The sequence below is a fragment of the Carcharhinus amblyrhynchos genome, chromosome 24 (genome assembly GCF_965287045.1).
Source record: "Carcharhinus amblyrhynchos chromosome 24, sCarAmb.v2.hapA, whole genome shotgun sequence".
NCBI lineage: Eukaryota > Metazoa > Chordata > Chondrichthyes > Carcharhiniformes > Carcharhinidae > Carcharhinus > Carcharhinus amblyrhynchos.
Window position 1 is genome coordinate 2,109,984 of NC_137347.1, and position 8,345 is coordinate 2,118,328.

Sequence of the window (8,345 nt, forward strand, 5' to 3'; positions counted from 1 at the left end):
ACCTCTACTAAAGTTATTCATAAACATTACGGGCTAGAGTTTTGCTCCCAGTTGACTGGGCAAAGTTGGGAGAATTCTACGCTCTTCTGTAAGTTGGGTATTTACTTTGGACGGTGAGGGTGGAGGAGGGGTATGAGTTCAGGGGGAGGTTGGGCTGGTTTTGAAGCTGCCCCTCAAATGAGTGCAGAGACAGGCTAATTGGAAGGCCTATCTCTGCGTCTTGGCAATGTGTGAATTAAAAAATGAATTAGACAAAGCTCCGACCCCTCTCCCTCACACATTCCTTATGCCCTATCCATGCCAACCTCTGCCATCTCTTGCCCTCACCCACCACTTATAGCTCCTCATATTCCATGTCAACTTCTACTGAGTAAAAAGTCTGACAACACCAGGTTTTAGTCCAACCTATTTATTTGATAATATACTATCATTTGATAATATACTATTATTTGATAGTATATTATCAAATAAATAGGTTGGACTAAAACCTGGTGTTGTCAGACTTTTTACTGTGTTTACGCCAGTCCAACGCCGGCATACCCACATCATAACTTCTACTGACCCATCATGGGCTCATCATACCCCTATGTCCCCCACCTCCTCCTGGTCCTTTTACCAAACTTTGTGTCCATTCATGTCAACCCATGTCCTCCACTCAGCAGCCTTTTTCTTTGGCTCCATGTCTACTCACCTTGTATCCTTTGACAGTTCCTCAACAATGTGACAGTTCTTTGACAGCTTGACAGCTCCAATGCCTTAATGCACTATTTATACACAATCACTCTTTACTTTGAACAATCCCAAGTGGTGCCTCACCTCTCCCAAGGAGAGGTTCTCCGTGATGGTGAGAATCTGGGCATTTGTACCTAACGCTACAGGAAGTGAGAGAGAATATTGAATATTGAGATACTGAGACATCTTGCTGAACATTTCGTGTTTGGGCAAAGAATAACCTGATCAGAGATATGATTGTTTAAAGAACAATATATTCTACTGTGAGAGCACGTCTGTGAGAGAAAAGAAACTCACTCTTCAGAGAGTTATTGACACGCGCAGAATCTTCCTCATGAAGAATTGCGACTCTTAACTCTTCGAAGATCTAGCCTCTGAATTTCCTCAAAAGCTGCTACGTCGGGAGGTAATGCTGCAACTTTATAAGACCCTTGTCAGACCCCACTTGGAGTACTGTGCGCAGTTCTGGTCGCCTCACTACAGGAAGGATGTGGAAGCTATTGAGAGAATGCAGAGGAGATTTACAAGGATGTTGCCTGGATTGGGAGGCATGCCTTATGAGGATAGGTTGAGGGAGCTCGGTCTCTTCTCCCTGGAGAGACGAAGGTTGAGAGGCGACCTGATAGAACATAGAACATTACCGACCAGTTAAAAAAAACAATGACCCACTAACCACTCGTTAGAGTTTAGAAGAATGAGGGGAGATCTCATTGAGACGTATAAGATGATGAATGGGATGGATAGGATAGAGGTGGAGAGACTCTTCCCGCTCAAAAAAGACAGTAGGACTAGGGGGCACAGCCTCAAGATAAAGGGGAGGCGGTTTAGAACGGAGTTGAGGAGGAACTTCTTCACTCAAAGGGTGGTGAATCTCTGGAATTCTCTGCCCGTTGAAGTGGTGGAGGCTGCCTCGCTAAATATTTTTAAGAAGCGGGTTGATGGGTTTTTGATAAGAGAGGGGATTAAGGGTTATGGGGAGAGGGCGGGAAAGTGGAACTGAGCCACGACAGATCAGCCATGATCTTATTGAATGGCGGGGCAGGCTCGAAGGGCCAGATGGCCTACTCCTGCTCCTATTTCTTATGTTCTTATGTTCTTAACCTAAACCAATCCCTTTTCGTCCATAAACCTATCCATGGATCTCTTAAACGCCCCCAAACTAGGCGCATTTACAACCGCAGCATAGATAGAGGTTTATAAAATGTTGAGAGGAATAGATAGGGTGGGTTCTCGGAGGCTATTTCCCAGGGCTGAAATGGTCGCTACGAGAGGACACAGGTTTAAGGTGCTGGGGAGCAGGTACAGAGGAGATGTTAGGGGTAAGTTTTTCACTCAGAGGGTGGTGAGTGAGTGGAATCGGCTGCCGTCGGTGGTGGTGGAGGCGAACTCGCTGGGGTCTTTTAAAAGACTTCTGGATGAGTACATGGGATCTAATGGGATTGAGGGTTATAGATAGGCCTGGTAGGTAGGGATATGATCGGTGCAACTTGTGGGCCGAAGGGCCTGTTTGTGCTGTAGTGTTCTATGTTTCAGAAACTGCTCACTTCCCAATGGTTCAATCTGACACTGCATCTCACAGAAGCTCCAGTCCCACATCTGCTCACTGGCATACTTTCAAACTCTTTTACAAATTGCGAGCTTCCCTAAACTGGCACTAACCCTGGGTTTCTCCAAACTCCAGTCTTCTGGCTGCTCCAAGCTGTAAATGGCTATTGGGGCTCTCTGAGCTCCAACTGCCTGGCTTGGAACCAGTGACCATCCACAACCATTCCCGCCCCCGTGCCTTTGCCGAGCCCTAATTGCTTGCAGCCGTCTAACAGCTTCCGGGGCTTCTGTGTGTGAACTGCAAAACACACGAGGTCCAAACTGCAACCTCTCACCCCAGCCAACACACAGCTAAATTAAAACCGGAGAACTTTATTGGGCTCCACCCACCGCTATGATGACAGAGCCTGCTTGTGTTTATCCTCAAACCGACCTCCAAGCCAGCTTTACAATTTCTCCTGCTAAGTTAGCCCACCATTTTACAGCGACATCTCTTCTGTTAAACAAATGTGGATAATCTTTCTCTTTTTAGTAAATCTCTAAAACCCCACATTTTCGTTACCTTCGCAACAAGATTTTCTCCCAGAACGAAATGCAATATTAACCGGAGCCATGAACTAGATATTTGTCATGTAGTGTGATGAATTTAGCCACATGGAACCCTTTGTGGAGTTTCTACAACACTGCCAGCAGTTTAATACATCGGTGTAATTTATAATGTCGGCTTCATTAAATATTTGGCTACACTGAGACAATAATTCAGAGTTATCTGAAGTACAGTTAACAATTGAAATGAGCACAATTTTTAGCGGTAAGCTGATTGTAACATTTTAGCGTACATGCAGTCAGGAGTTTTAAAACCTGGATGTTGCACTGTATTTCAATACAATTCTCTTGATGCTGGTTCCAAATATGAGCGGTATTGTCTCGTGTTTATGTCTAAAGTTTCAAATTTAAGATTGGATATGGAGTGTGATATTATCCTGTTTCTACAGACCCTACGTCAAACATAGACATAAGACATTAAGGACAAACATAACATATAGGAGCAGAATTAGGCCACTCGGCCCATCGAGTCTGCTCTGCCATTCAATCATGGCTGATATTTTTCTCATCCCCATTCATAAGAACATAAGAAATAGGAGCAGGAGTAGGCCATCTAGCCCTTCGAGCCTGCCCCGCCATTCAATAAGATCATGGCTGATCTGTCGTGGCTCAGTTCCACTTTCCCGCTTTCTCCTCATAACCCTTAATCCCCTCGCTTATCAAAAACCCATCAACCCGCGTCTTAAAAATATTTAGCGAGGCAGCCTCCACCACTTCAACGGGCAGAGAATTCCAGAGATTCACCACCCTTTGCATGAAGAAGTTCCTCCTCAACTCCGTTCTAAACCGCCCCCCCTTTATCTTGAGGCTGTGCCCCCTAGTCCTACTGTCTTTTTTGAGCGGGAAGAGTCTCTCCACCTCTATCCTATCCATCCCATTCATCATCTTATACGTCTCAATGAGATCTCCCCTCATTCTTCTAAACTCTAACGAGTACAAGCCTAGTTTATTCAGCCTCTCCTCATAGCTCAATCCCCTCAACTCCGGTATCAGCCTAGTAAACCTCCTCTGCACCCCCTCTAAGGCCAAAATATCCTTGCGTAAGTACGGCGACCAAAACTGCACACAGTACTCCAGCTGCGGCCTCACCAATGCCCTACACAGCTGCAGCAAGACCTCCCTACTTTTATATTCAATCCCCCTCGCTATGAAGGCCAGCATCCCATTCGCCTTCCTGACCACCTGCTCCTGCCTTTTCCCCATAACCCCTGATCCCCTTATTAATCAAGAACCTATCTATCTCTGTCTTAAAGACACTCAGTGACTATAAAAGTAGGGAGGTCTTGCTGCAGCTGTATAGGGCATTGGTGAGGCCGCAGCTGGAGTACTGTGTGCAGTTTTGGGCGCCGCACCTGCGCAAGGATATTTTGGCCTTGGAGGGAGTGCAGAGGAGGTTTACTAGGCTGATACCGGAGTTGAGGGGATTGAGCTATGAGGAGAGGCTGAATAAACTAGGCTTGTACTCGTTAGAGTTTAGAAGAATGAGGGGAGATCTCATTGAGACGTATAAGATGATGAATGGGATGGATAGGATAGAGGTGGAGAGACTCTTCCCGCTCAAAAAAGACAGTAGGACTAGGGGGCACAGCCTCAAGATAAAGGGGAGGTGGTTTAGAACGGAGTTGAGGAGGAACTTCTTCACTCAAAGGGTGGTGAATCTCTGGAATTCTCTGCCCGTTGAAGTGGTGGAGGCTGCCTCGCTAAATATTTTTAAGAAGCGGGTTGATGGGTTCTTGATAAGAGAGGGGATTAAGGGTTATGGGGAGAGGGCGGGAAAGTGGAACTGAGCCACGACAGATCAGCCATGATCTTATTGAATGGCGGGGCAGGCTCGAAGGGCTAGATGGCCTACTCCTGCTCCTATTTCTTATGTTCTTATGTTCTTCTGTGGCAAACAGTTCTACAGATTTACCACTCTCTAGCTGAAGAAATTCCTCCTCATCTCTGTTCGAAAGGATTATCCCTTTACCCTGAGGTTGTGCCCTCTCTGGTTCTAGTTTTTCCTACTAGTAGAAACATCCTCTCCACATTCACTCTATCCAGGCCTCTCAGTATCCTGTAAGTTTCAATAAGATCCTCTCTCATCCTTCTAAACTCCATCAAGTACAGACCCAGAGTCCTCAACCAGTTCCTCACACGACAAGCTCTTCATTCCAGGGATCATTCTTGTGATCTCCTCTGGACTCTGTTCAAGACTAGCACGTGCATCCTTAGATATGGCCCAGAACTGCTTACAATACTCCAGATGGGGTCTGACCAGAGTCGTATACAGCCTCAGAAGTTCATCCTTGAACTTTGTGCAATGCAAAGGTCATAATGGTGAATATCGTTAAAAAGCCAGGCTTGGGGGGGGGTGGTGGGGGGATATATTTGCGCTGGAATCTGACTGTTCTGGAACTCTGCGCATGTGCAGTGTCCCTGATCTGCCAGTCTCCCTGTTTGATGGCCAGCCCTGGGCCCTCTCCAGCCCTCCCCGCATGGCCCAATCGTGGCCCCCACAACAATTCCCGGGCCGGCCTCTCTCCCGCCCTCCCCCCCATCCCAGAATTTCTCGATGTCCAGCCCTCCGCACCCAGCAGTGGCCATCCCCCCCTTCACCCTGGCAAACCCCCCCCTTCCCCACTGAAACTACCCCCCCCCCCCCAACCGAAGGCAAGCCCCTCCCACAGGAGGAAATCCCTCTCCACAATCCCTGCCGCCCCAGCAGACCAACACCCCAATCACAGGCCTCCTTCCAGCCCAAACCGACCCCATGCAGAGTGGCAGCGGCGCAGTAGCACAGTGGGTTAGCACTGCTGCTTCACAGCTCCAGGGTCCTGGGTTCGATCCCTGGCTCGGGTCACTGTCTGTGTGGAGTTTGCACATTCTCCTCGTGTCTGCGTGGGTTTCCTCCGGGCGCTCCAGTTTCCTCCCACAGTCCAAAGATGTGCAGGTTAGGTTGAGGAGGAACTTCTTCACTCAAAGGGTGGTGAATCTCTGGAATTCTCTACCCATTGAAGTGGTGGAGGCTGCCTCGCTGAATATATTTAAGACACGGGTAGATAGGTTTTTGGTAGGCAAGGGAATTAAGGGTTATGGGGAGAAAGCGGGAAAGTGGAACTGATCCACTTCAGATCAGCCATGATCTTATTGAATGGCGGGGCAGGCTCGAAGGGCTAGAGGCCTACTCCTGCTCCTATTTCTTATCTTCTTAAAAGCAAAACTTAACAAGTGACAGATGGTCCATTGGGACAAAAGTTATTTTGGATCTTAAAAAAAAGGGTCAAGAGTGTATTGGGCATCCAGAGATGAAATGATCTCTCAAACAGCATCTTGTACAATAGGACTAGGGTCATCATCCCTGAAGAGGTGAGACAAGAGATACTGAAGCCATGAAAGCCATCAAGAAATTGAGTCTACTCTGAAGAAGGCAGGAGAAGTGCTTTCCTGACCAAACATGACCAGTGAGATGAAGGAGTTGATTAGCTAATGCAGTGAAGTTAAACAAGTTAAGGAGCTGCTCATAACTCATGATATCCCAGATAGACCACAGATGAAACTTGGGCTAGACCTCTTTGCTCTCACTGGAACTGATTATATTGTCACAGTCAAATACTGTTCATACTCCTGGGAATTATCCAGGCTAACATCAGCAGCTACCAGTGAGATTGTAGAGTGCTTGACAGCACTCAGTTATGGCATTCCTGACATTGTGATGAGTGACGATAGCTCTCAATTCACAAGTGAAGAACTCAAATTCATGAATGACTGAGAAATTTAGCACACTACACATCGTCTCCGCACCATCCCCAAACGAAGGAATCATCAAAAAAAATCAACAAAATCCCTGTTGAAGATATGGAACATTGTCCAGCCCAATGCCTGATATTAAATGGCAGTTCATTCACCACTCACGAGCTAAATGTTACGTAGTGTGGAGTTGTATTTTCAGTGTTTATTTTTGAATACAGTGCTCGAGAGTTCTGCATTCAGTTGAATATAAATGACTGATTTACTTTCTCCCCCTGTATCTGAAACTGCAATTCAATGATTCAGTTGCAATTTATTTTTAGCTTGAGACACAAACATTTCTGTAATGTCTAGGTAAGTGTAGGAGTCTCAAACTTGCACAGTATTAAAAGGCAGAGAGTATCTTCAAGCCATGTGATGAGATTGTACCGTTTGGGAATAAGTTGAGGATTACTAACATGTAGCATCAGCTAAGATCCCTGCTGTGCTCTAGGGATGTAGAGAACCAGGGAAGACCTCCTTGGTCACGTTCCACTGTAACTCTCACGTTCCACAGGACCACTGAAATGTTACAGCGCAGAAAGAGGCCATTCAGCCCATCTAATTCATGCCATCTTATTCATACCCAGTCTGCACCCATAACTGCAGGTATCAATCCAACACTTTCCTGAATTTATTGCGATAATCACAGCCTCCAGAAACAGTATAATCCACCTACAAACCACGACAGTTGGGCAGCACGATGGCACAGTGGTTAACACTGCTGCATCACAGCGCCAGAGACCCAGTTCAATCCCAGCCTCGGGTGACCGCCCACGTGAAGTCTGCGCATTCTCCCCATGTCTGCATGGGTTTCCCTCGGGTCCCCCGGTTTCCACCCACGGTCCAAAGATGTGCAGGTTGATTGGCCATGCCAAATTGCCCTTCAGTGTCAGGGGCACTAGCGGGGTAAATAAGTGGGGTTACGGGGATAGGACATGGGTGGGATTCTTGTTGGCGCAGGCTGAACGATCTCATTCTGCACTGTAGGGATTCTGTGATACAATTATATGTTTCTTTTCTGTGCTAAGTTGTGACATTGTGCACATAACCACTGTAATGTAAAGGTGCTTAGCAGAGCAAGGGTTAACATGGGACTGGAGAATGGGATACACACAGTCACATGGTAATAAATTCGGAGCTGAAACCCTGGAAACTTATCCTCATGGAGAAACAGCTCTATGTGTGACAGTAACCTGGAATCTATGAAAAGACTAACAATACGCATTTCATATTTAAATATACATGCTTCAAGCTCTCCCTCACTGAGATGTGAGCATTGACACCACATAATACTTCAGGTTATATCCTTTAGTTGCAAAATTTATGACAGTTATGAAAATGTGCTTTATAGTGAAAACTGGTGAGATTTCTGCCACGTGTAGCAGGATCCAGATCGCAATCGACCCACGGTTCACCAAATGTTTGGAGCTTGGGGACACTCCTTTTGAAACAGACTAAAAGTGCGATTTGAGCTTGCGGCAGAGATGGCTACCCTAATTTGCATCACTGCGCCCTCACCATTACAACTGAGGCAGAGACAGCATTTCTAACAAAGATCCATCGAGGACAATGGCCTCAGGAGAACATGAGTGAACCACGTATCCTGTCCCTGTTAATAAGGCATCAAGGTAACTGGCTAAAATATTTAGCTGTGAACCATAAAACGCAATCACTTGGCCATTTCTGAGAGA

At 46.5% G+C, this 8,345-nt stretch overlaps 1 protein-coding gene across 2 annotated transcripts in view; it reads left to right on the plus strand.

The window, feature by feature from the left end:
• Positions 1 to 8,345, plus strand: part of rims3 (regulating synaptic membrane exocytosis 3) — a 229,565-nt gene that overhangs the window by 23,989 nt on the left and 197,231 nt on the right. The gene's annotated exons all lie outside the window — the stretch shown is intronic.